The sequence below is a fragment of the Protopterus annectens genome, chromosome 8.part0 (assembly GCF_019279795.1).
Source record: "Protopterus annectens isolate FY-2018-M chromosome 8.part0, PAN1.0, whole genome shotgun sequence".
NCBI classification, from domain to species: Eukaryota; Metazoa; Chordata; order Ceratodontiformes; family Protopteridae; genus Protopterus; species Protopterus annectens.
Window position 1 is genome coordinate 267546113 of NC_056741.1, and position 12028 is coordinate 267558140.

Here is a 12028-nt window from a genome sequence, read left to right on the forward strand (position 1 = left end):
AGATAATAGATTATTTTTCCCCTTTTTTTCCTTCTTTTCATCTTTCCCCCCTCCCTGTCCTCCCTCTCCCTCCCCTATGTGTTTAGTTTAAAAAGAATGCTATTATTTAAAATAAGAAAAGAAAGGAAATATATCATATTACTAACCTTAGGTCTCTTTGTCACAAAAGAGAAACAAGTAGATTTGTATCAGGTTATTTGTTCCTCATGAAAGTTTGATTATTCATAAAACAAACTTCAGTTCTTGCACATTAAAATAACTTTGTACAAATCATTAAGATATTTGTGGTTTTCTTGTAAATGCAGAAACTGTAATTAAAGAGTTCAAAGAAATATAAAACATGTCATTTGTTTTTTAGTCTTTTTTGTTTCTCTGATGTCTTCCAAGAAGTTCCTGTTGCCATTCTTTTTAACGAATGACTTGCCCATTCCATATCCTCTATTTTGTCTAATATTTTATTTTTTTTAATATACAACAAAGCAGAGTCCAGGTCTTCAAAAATTCTAGGGCCATCAGGTAAAAGGATTTTTAGTTTGGAAGGAAATAAAAGATGAGTTTTGAACTGTGCTTTCTTAAGCTCTCTTATTAATAGTAAAAAGACCTTCCTTTTTGATATTACCAAAGAAGAATACTCATTATCAAAGCGCACAATTGCTTCATTAATTTTTATAGGTGATTTAGCCCATGCAGATTTTAATACCATCTCCTTGTCATAAGATGATAAAAATCTTACAATAACTGATCTAGGATACTTTTTATTTGCATTAGAAATGGATAAAGACCTATGGGCTCTTTCAATGCCAAAAGAAAATGCCTCTGACAGATCTAAAGTTTTGGGAAGCCAAGTATTTAAAAAAGATGTAATGTTATTACCTTCTATATTTTCTGGCAGTCCAAAAATCCTTATATTGTTGCATCTGGATCTGTTTTCCAAGTCATCTAGTTTGGTTTGATGGTGCGTGTTTTGTTTCAATAAGAATTCAGTGTTTATTTCTTCTTCCTTAATTCTGTTGTCCATATCATTAAGTGTCTCTTCTATACCTGTTATCTGAGCTTTCTGATGTTGTAGATCTTGGTGTAGCACATCCATTTGTTTTGTGGTTTTAATTTTAACATCCAGTCTGTCCATTTTAGTTTTTAGTTGCTGTATAGTTGATAATAATGTCTGAAGCTCTTTCTTAATGCTGGAATCCTGACTGTTAGCCTTGCTGGAACTCATTCTGAACAGAAGTGATGAGAGAGAAATTTCCAAAAAGATTTCTGACAGGAAAATTAGTTAAATTTTCTTTCTTTTTTGAATATTATTCAAGGTAATGATATTCCAAATGTTTTTAGAAAGAAAATTATTCCATTAGTTTAATTTTGAAGTAATAATTTCCTGTTAATGTAGTTATGTTGGTGGAGCTGAAGAAATCTGCTGCTATCCTGTGTTCATCCTTGGCCACGCCCCTCCACCCTGTTTCACAACTTTCAATTGCTGGTGCTGCCTGTGTAACTTATGCGTCCTTACTGTTTTCCCATCCTTTGTCTGTCTTGTCTTGTGATGTTCTATGGTTACACCTGCAGTGAGGGCCTTCTCATTATCTTTCTCTGTCTTTATCTTTCCTAGGATTCTTAAAAAAATGGGGCCTATTCCCACCAAAAAAAATGTCCATGCCCTCTGACTTTCTCTGGGATTTTTATATTCCAACATCCCTCTTGTGTGCCACTCTCCTTCACCCATACCCCACACCTTCTTTTCATTCTTCCACTTTCCTTGGGTGTGTGCATTACTTGTGTTCCCTATTCAAGTTCCGAACCCATTGTTAACAAATGCTAGCTGTGGTGATGTGGCCATGATTGCCCTTCAGTTGTATCACATTTTTTATTAGAAATGTTGAAATCCGTTAAGTGCAAGCAGTCATATTTTCTTAGTATATGCCTTACACAGATATCCATAGCTGTCTCTGAGGTTACTGCAAAAATTACTGACTATATATATTGCAAATGGCATAGAGCTTTGAAGCATGTATATTTTGTTAGTGAATGTATTATGGAGATATCCATAGTCTGTAATGTTTCTGAACAAATTTCTGAAACTATGTATTATGAATGCCATACAGCTTACATTGGGATAGTTGCATTTTCTTTTTGTATCATAACAGAGTCAGTTATGTTTCATAGCTGTCCTTAACATTACCGGACAGATCCTGTTATACATATGTCTTATAACTATCAGGATAGGATCATAGAATCATGGCAGGTTACTAGGCTATCGACCTGGAGGTCATTTCAAGCCTAGCCATTTCCTCCTAATGTGATATTATAGATACTCTAGATAATGCCCAGGATTGTATTTATTAATGATTGCCCATGTCCAAGTGGGTTGGCGTTATCCCTGGTAAGAATTTATGGTGCCCCATCCACTCATCCAGGATCCTTTTGAACAGTATCATAGAGGTGCTCTGCTTCACATGAATTGACAGCCTTTTCCAAAAAACACAGTAGCTGGTGGGAGACAAATCTGTCCGTCCGGCACATCCTATTCAAGTTGCAGGCCATATTTAGGTCCCAGGATCGGGTAGCTCTAGTCACGTTTTATTTATGGATGTGCAGCAAATTCTTTATGGATGTATAGCAAAATTTATTGCACATACTCAAATTGTGATAATCTTTTCATGACTTTTTTAACGTACATTGTGCTTTGGCAACTGTTTCTTATTACTTACGGATTATTTGCAGGTTTCTTTAAAGTGTTGTTGCTACTCAATACTCCCTTGTGTGCTGAGCTATTCTGAGTTTATTGTGATACATTTACATATTACAATGTTTAATGCTGATACTGGCATAATGTGTCAAAATCTGTGAACTTTACGGAATCCATCTCTTTACCTATTTTGTGTCTTGTCTATCTTCTCAAAATTGTTTTGCTTTATCTAGTACCCCCACTTCAGAATATACATTTAATGGTATACATTGATGTTCAATAAACAAACTGCCTCACTGGCATATGGATAATAATGCCCTGCTACCCTCCACCTGGCAGTCTGTCAAAGCTCAGAACTCCTCCTACTGCTTATCTGTGAGGGTAAACAACTAATCACATGGTAGGTCCAGGACAGGCCTTAACACTCAGACAGGATCCTTTCAGTTTTCTAGTGCCACATTAAGAAGAAGATCTTTTGGAAAACTACTACTTCTCTGGATATATTCAGTTTCTGAGCTCAGGTAAGTAACCCTTTAAGGTTTTATTTCCTCCTTCTTCTTTTTCTGTCAGTGCTTGAATAGTGTATTCTGCTGCATTGACTGTTTTTTTTTCTTGTTTGAAGTGTTGTATGTTTTTTACTTTGACTAGTACAGTAAGGCCTGTTAATTAAAAGCTTCATTTCGAGGTTTTGACAGAAAACAATGCTGATAGTGCATTTTTTTTCTTTGGTGTTATGATTATTTAAGGAATTTGACTAGGATTATAGCAATTTAAACTATTTTTTGTTTAAATTATGATTTTTGTGTCATTTTATATGTTAAACATTTTTGACAGGAAGTTTTCATCAATTTATGATTTCTTTATGTCTAATATTGTTTTAAGCTGATTCATTCTGACTGAAACTTGCTCTTTTTAATAAGAAAAAAATGGAAATTCTGGGAACAATACATGCAAATGAAGAATGAGGTTTAAAAGAAGGCAGGATTTAAATGAGCTATGTAATGCCTGACTGAGAGTGGCTGGCTAGATTATAAGTGATGCATAAAATGCTTGCAAGTAAAATTAAATAACTATGGCTTGCTTATAAAACTGTATTGTTGTATATATCATAAGTGATAATTAATTAAAAATGTTTCTTGTTTAATAAAAAATCGGAGTCTTTTCTGCATGCATTTTTTTGCTTGCAACAGTGTTAACTGAAACTGTTATTTTATTCAAGTCAGTCTTTAGAATAGTAATCCCGGCAGAAATACACTTCATTTTTTTAGCTCCATTGTATATGTTAAAACATTTCTGACATGAATTTTCAATCAGTTTATAATTTATTTCTTGTATAATACTGTTTTAGGCTGTATCCATTTATTTGGACTTTAGCCTTTTTTATAAAATCAGAAGACTTTTGTGCATGTATTTTGTGCTTTGAACTGAGTTATTGAAAATACTGTAATTTTCTTACTGCAGTATACAGAATTGTATCCCTTCAGAAATATCTTTAGATTGCTACTTAGAGGGAGAATAATGGGATTTGCCAATCTTCTTACTGGGCTGTTCATACAGCCAGTATTTGCTATTGAGTTGACTAGTTTCTTGTCCCTTGACATGATGGACTCCACCACCACCATCTTCTCCATCTGCACCTAAAAAAAATGAAAGACTAAATAAAAAAATGTACCTTAGATTCTGGCTTGTAATTCAGCAGTAGCTTTAGCTTCATGCAGGTTATTGTACCTTTTGTTACCACCAGGTCCGCTGGTGTGGTTGTAGTAACACAACTGTGCATGGCACAAGGGTTGGACACATCGTCCAAGTCTGTACGATTGCCTGCTGCAAGTATGAGACAACCAAAACTCTTTAGGTCCAGGGTAAGTCACAGGTGTAGAATCTGTTGCCAATATAGATACTTTTCCTCCAGGGACTCTCCCACTAGTGTAGTGCATGCTAAAAAGAGACAGAAGATGCTCCACATGGTGGGGCAGTAGTCTCTGACTAGTTTCCCACCTGAGACGGTGGCTATGGACAGTTCCATGGTGCAGATAGTTGGTTAGGGGGTGCTTACCTGAGGTATAATAAAATGCCAGCACTTCCATGCTATGCCAGTTTGCTAAGAATTCTCTTTTTGAGAGGGATCCTGTGTCTGAGGACTTTCTAATGTCTGTGTTGGATCAGTTGTTTTCTCTGATGATGAAAAGATACAGGGACCTAAATAGATGTTTTTTTTTTCCTCCTTTGTCTTTAGAAAGCTTGTAGTTCTCCTCTGTTCACTGAGGCTTTGCTCAAGAAAGAATATAAGAATGGATGGCCTCATCTGGCCTCCAAACATTTTTGCCTGTAGACCCTATTTCTGTGTCTCCAGTGACCTTTGCTAATGAGAAGACCATGTCTTCTCTGTGCCCAGTCCTACAAATTAACTAGGCAAGTGGCTAGAATCTTAGAGGATCTAGAGGCGTAGTCTAGCATAATAACTATTAAAGTGTTTAACTGCTAGTGTTTTATGTGGAAGTTTGTGTTGCGATAAATGTATGGTTTAAGTGATTTTCCTGCATCATTGCCTATACTGCACAACGTCTATGTTAAAGATATTGTTTTCAGTGTTGTGAGGTGTCAAAACATGCTCTAAAAAGTGCCTTGGAGGTGGATGATACTATTTCTAGAAATACAGCAGTATCAGTGGTAATTTTGAGGTATGCTTTGTTGCACTCCCAGAATGTTTATGATGAGTTAAATAAGACTATGAATGCTCATTTTGAATTTAATTGTATGTTTGGTACAGCAGCTAATCAGATCTTTAAACACTGGGATGACAGAGCTAAATTAATGCAAGGAGTATTGAAAATGGCTCATATTCTCAATTTCTCCTCCATTAAGCAAAATAAATTTTGGTTCATAGGTGTGTACTAGGCTAATGGCCCTGGAGCCTTTACAAGCCTAGCCCAGAGAAGTGCCCTGGCATAGTGCCACCCAGTGTTAGTTCCCAGTGCCCCTATCAAATAGAGCCACTGGAGTGATCCGTGGGGTGAACTTTCAATTTCTGATCCACTCAACAAAATTTCTCTTGAAGAGGGCCAATGAGATGCTCTGCTTGACATGTATGGGAAGTCTGTTCCAGAGCATGGGCAGTCTTTGGGTTATAAACCTGTCCCTCCAACATGTTCTGTTGATTGTGGTAATAAGGTTGAGGTCTCTAGAGCGTGTGGTGCAGAGGGATTGGGATTTCTTTAGATGTAGTATTTCTAACAGAGCTGGGTCAGACACGGCTTTGTAAGTCAAGCAGAGATCACCTCTTAGTGGACGATATCAGATAGAGAATAGCTGGCGGTTTTTGAGTCTGTCTGTGTAGGACATGTGTTTAAGGCCTAGGATCCTCTTTGTGAGGTACTTTTGTGACCTTTCCAGCTGTTGCATGAGTCTAATGAGGTACATGCCAAATGGGGCATTATACTTGATGATTGGCCTAATGAGGGAAGAGTAGAGAGAGAGATGATGACCTCTTACTTCCTGGATGCAAAACCCTTGGTAATGAGGTGTGCCACATAGAAGGACTTTCTGACTACGGTGGCAATGTGGTGGTCGAAGAAGAGGTTGCTGTCAACCTGTGTCCCCAGATTTCTTATACTGCCTTCAGTGTTCAGTGGGCTCCCATTGACGTGGTAATTAGTGGGAACTGAGTTTTTCCCAAAGGGGATGACAATGCATTTTTTGGCATTAAGCTTAAGGCCACAGTTTTGACACCAGTCATTGGTCTTAGTGAGGCCTTTCTGTAGGATGTCTACATCACTTGAGGAGTTAATAATGGTTCCCGGCTTGCAGTCATCTGTGAACTTGGTCAGCCAGAGTCCCTTAGTGTTGGCCTGGACTTCTGAAAAGTAGATGCCAAACAGGAGAGGACCCAGGACTGATCCCTGTGGGACTTCACTTGTGACTGGTCGGGAGGCTGACTTGGAGTCTGCTACTTTCAAACTGTGGATTCTATCTGTGAACCAGTTTGCAACCCATCTAGTGATATAGGGGTTGATGCCTAGTTTGGTGAGTCTATCAATAATTCCTGAGTGAGGAATGGTATCAAAGGCCTTGGCCAGATTGAGGAAGGCTGTATGAACTGCCTTGCCCCTTATCCACAGCTCTGGCGACTGACACAAAGAAGTCAATCAGGTTGAGCAGGCATGATCTACCATTCACAAAACCAAATTGCATGGGATGTAGAGTTTGGAGAGTCCCTATATCCTTGTTAATTAGGTCCATGATGATGCACTCCATAGCCTTACATATCAGACTCATCAGCTAATGGGGTGGTAATTCCCAGGGTCTGTAGTTGCTCCCCCTTTATGAAGAGAGATGACTGTAGCAGTGCACCATTCGGTATTGTGATTGGTCGTTTGGGGGGAGAGAGGGGTAAAGTTGGCACTGAATCTGTCGGCCAGTATGTTGGCAATATCTGTTGGCTCAGTATAGGAGGTGCCATTGTGCAGTAACTCAGAGCTAACCTGGGTATTGCCATGGAGATTCTTGATATAACTATGGACGGCTCTGTGGTTGCTTTTAGTGTCTGCAGCAATTCTGCCTTCATAGCTGGCTTTGGAGGTTTTGATGAGGGATCTCAACTTTTTTTTGAGGCAAATAAGGGAGTTTTTCCAGTCTTGGGACTTCACCTTTTTCTGCAATAGATTCTTCCTTCTGTTGTAGAGTTTATTAATGGCAGGGCCCACCAGATTGGCTTCCTTTTTTTGGAGGAGAGTGTCTTGGTTCTGTTGGGTATGACTAGTTCCATGCATTTATGTATGGGTCCGTACAGTGCATTGGTGTATGATTCGGCAGTCATGCATCTATTTTCCATTGACATGCATGCTGTAAAGCTAGCCACCTCTGTTTTTAGAAGCCCAAAGTCAGCTTTGAAGAAGTTTTTCATGGTGGTTACCTTTGCAGGGGGTGTGAGTGAGATGTGGATTTCCATGGTGATTAGTTGATGGTTGGATCTAACCAGGGAGGAATTGACTATTGGTGTAGAACAACGGTCACCCTTGTTAGTAATAACCATGTCAAGGATGTTGCTTCCTCCAGTGGGAGGTAAGAATGAGCTGGTCCAGGGCATTAGAATTGATGAATTCCAGGAAGCGTTGGGCCAGTGTACTAGTGCATGAGTATTTTTCCCAGTTGATGGAGGGGTAATTGAAGTCATCTAGTATGATAGTGTTGGGTTGGACTCTAATAGTTTCCAGGTTGCTTAGGAACGTGGAGTGAGAGTCTTGGGACATGGTTGGAGACCTATAGCAGGCTACGACCTGAATCACCATCTTACCCAATGTTAGTTGTACCTGAAGTATCTCAGATCCGTTATGCTGGGATACTACTCTGGAGGTGTGCATATCCTTTATGAATATGGAGACACCACCGCCTTTGGAATTTTGGTCCATGTTCTGGGACTGAAAGGTGTGGAATGAGTTATAGCCGAGTAGCACAGGGATGCTTTCTGCTGCTTTAAACCAGGTCTCCATTACAGCACAAATGTCGACGTTCTCCATTTTGAGGAGTGCTTTGAACAAGTGCATTTTGAGATTTAGACTTCTAGCACTGAGCAGCATGACCCCCAGATTGCATTTATTTATAGCTATTACAGTGGTAGTTTGGTCTTTGGAACATCACCTAAAAAGGCACTATAGGGGTGGCAAGAACCTTAGCTAGTGTCCAGAAACCCAGGGCTGACAGATGCAGGCCATCTCTGGCAAAGCATTGAGGTCTATCAATCATGTCATCCCAAGCAGACAGATACTGGATCCCCTTAGAATGACACCAGAAACTTAGCCAGTTGTTGAAGTCAATCATTTTCTGCTTGTACTGAGGTATCATTCTGGGTGATGGTAGGATGCTGCTCAGGGCTAGGGTCATACATGCCTGGGCCACATAATCCGAGAGCTCCTCCATGTCTCTCTTCATGTAGTCCAGGGGAGGTGCATCTCAGGTCATTCATACCCACATGGACAGTGACAGAGCCATACTTTTTGTGAAGTGACCTGAGTGTGTGTGTTATGTGTCGGATTCTGGCACCTGATAGACAGCTGACTGTTACCTTCTCCTTATTCAACCTAGTGAGTGGGATATCAGTGTGCCTCACTATTGAGTCACCTATGATTAGTGTACTGGGCAAGCTGTTTTGCCTTAGGGGCTTAGGTTGAGGGGCAAACCACATAGGTGAGCTATGTGTCTTGTGGTTTGTGCTGTGCTGTGGTGGTCAAGTGTGTTTCTGCCTTGGGGGTCTCTGCTGTTTGGGTAGATTTCTATTGAGAACCTCTGCGAAGGTGGGTGCGTGGTTTGTGTTTTTATGTGAGAGCTGTGATGGTGGTTGTTCTGGAGGTCTATGTGTTGCATGTGGTATGGTGCAGGTGTTGACCTTCTCCTCTTGACCATCTATTCAAGTCTTGGCTTAATAGTGCATGGCTTCCAATTTGGATACATAAGTGCATCTCTCACAAATCTGAGTGTTAGGAGGTAAGAGGAGAGGGGTGTCTGTGTACATTAGGCAGTTGCTACACAGCCTCAGAATGCCCAAGTTCACCAATTTAATAGGAGAAAGCACAGGGAACTGATCTTTAGACATGCCAGGAGGGATGGTACTAAGTACTGGAGCTGTTTCCTTATATATTCCTTTTACAGGTAAAATGTCACTCATGGTGTCTGAGTCTGTACAGAGCACTGCCAAACACTTGAGGGGAATCTAATACGTAGACTCTGAAAATTTAAGGATGAAATATTTAGGCAGATATTCTGATGTTAGAAAGAAATCAAGCAGTACTTAGTGGAAAACAAAATAATTAGCTTATCAAGAAGGATGAAAAGAGGGGAGTCGCATAAATGGCTACTGCCTGACTACTACTAATGCTGGTCTCAGCACAGCTTCACTCTGTTGGGATACAATACTCCTTTGCTTCTTCTCTCACCAGAAGCAAAATGTTAGCACTAACCCCGAGAAGAGAGGCAGGCCACGGCCTTTTTGGTGATCCACAGTCTTGTCCCAGATGATGCAAGGGTCTGCAGGTTTATAGCCTTTTTCTGGTAGATGCCTCGATTAGCAACCAAACCAATCAGCTATGTTAAGCACAGACACTCACTCTCCAACCAGAAAGTGTCAGGAATCAATGCACTCTGCTCCTACTTTCACCAGGATCAAAATATAAGCACAAATTCCAAGCTGTCACCTATAAAGCAGTTATTAAGCTTTCTGGTGATCAGCAGTCTCCATGAAATAATGTAACTGCACTCCTTCTCTCACCAGGAGAAAACACTGCAGTGTGCACTAGAGGAATTAGATGTAAAAGTAGGGAACTTAAGTTTTACCTGTCTAAAAAGTTAAGTTTTAGTGGAGAGTCACTGCTATTTTTAAAACAGCAAGATAGATTGAAAGGGGGTGGTCAATTTTCTATTCTGGTACTATGGAATACAGTAGGATGGCCAATACATTTAAATAGTCGAAGAGGAGTGATTTCACAAAATGATAATTTTTGGCTTACTCACACCAGCCAGTAAAAGCAGAGAGGAAATGAGATAAATGGTCAAATTAACATAAGGGGCAGGCAACTAGAAAGACAGTGGTGTTTAAGAACACAACAGTAACCGGGTATAACCGGGTAGGAGGGTGGGAAAATTTCTGTCTGACTCACAAGAGAGAGAGCAGTGGTCTCTTTTCAAGTTTTAATATGCAGTTAAAAGCAGAATACAAGTAAGACACAGTGTAAAGAAAACAAATCACAGTGGTCAAAATAGAAAAAGACAATAAAGTAATATGAAATACAATAAATAAAAAGCAATCCAACCTTTCCCTCACAGCAAACTGCAGCAGATTCTGGGTGAGCCTTTCCAGTAAAGCCCTTGGTGGGCTAAAAAGCAGAAGTCACAGTTGAGCAATATTCAAGGCAATAAAAGGAAACAGTAGAACAACAATGTCAAGCTTAACAAGAAGGAGATCCCCTCTTCCAACTTAAGACTATGCCAAGGTAAGACACCTGTCTATATCAAGTCTCCCATTGGGTGGCTCATCTCTCAAGTTAGCTCGCTGCAAGGTAGCCTGGCTATGAGTGGTATCTGGCAGATGGGTGCTAAACATTGTTGGAAGGAGTTTCAGATGGAAATGGAAAGATCATCTGCCTCTGTTCAGGAGGTTAATCCTCCATCTTCTGGACCAGTCTTGGTTATTCCCTCCTATTTTCTACAAAATGCTTCAAAAAGAATGAGAAATTTCTTCTCTAGTATTTTATTGGTTCCCCCAAAATAGCAGCTGTACAGAACAATGTGGAACCTTTATTTTTTTAAATACATTTGTCAAGGTCTCCAAGTTGAAGATGCTCACCCTGCAGACTGTGCTTCCTCTGTTTCTGAACCACTGCTTCATGGTGACCCTGGTCATGATGGATGCATTTCTTCATATCCCCAGGGCTCATCACTTCAGGGGATATCTGAGATTTGCTGTGTCTGCTTCAGACTATCAGTTTTCTGTATTGCCATTGGGTCATCCACCATAACATGAGTGTTTTCCAAAATGCCTTGCTTCTCAAAGTGGCCCACAGATAGACTTGGGAATTCACTTTTTTCTGTACCTGGTCAACATGCTGATCTGTGCAGAGTCTCTGTCCAGGTGTGTAGAATGCTGGAGAAGATCTTGTCCTGACTCTCCCATCTAGAGTCATTTTTGACACTGCTGCAGTCATGTTTGACACCCTTGCAAAGATTCATCTTTCTGGGGTATTTAATCAACTTCAACAAGAGTCTATTTTGTCTCTTATTGAAGACAAGGTCCTGTCATACGAGATGGTAATTCTGGAATTCTCCCAGGGGAGTGTGACCTCAGCAACAGAAGTCCTAGAATTGGTTGGACTGTTGGTTTACATGATTCTGATTTTACCACTGGCCCATCTTCACATGAGAAAAATTCAGTGGTATGTTTGAAATTACTGGACGCAGTACTTTCTTTCCCTGGAATCCCAGTTTTATCAGATGGGAATTATAGTGGTGTAGAGATCAGTTAAATACCAGGCCAGGGCTTCCTCCCCCCACAATGCCAGTACAATCTGTCCAGACAGATTTATACTCATTTGTGTAGCTGTGTCACTGGGAATAGTTCATAGGTACATAGATTAGTGCTAAGCTAACTGCCCTTGAGGGCCATTTTAAAGTTAACCAATTACCCACTGTGAGAATCAAACCCTGAATCATGTGTCTGTAAGGAAAACACCTTAACCATTATTCCAACCTCCCTGCAAGTGTTAGCCACCTTGGGACCCAAGGATGCAAGGAAGCACATCAATATTTAGCAGATGGCAGTTTCACACCTTGAAAGCCCCTTACCACCTTTGGACC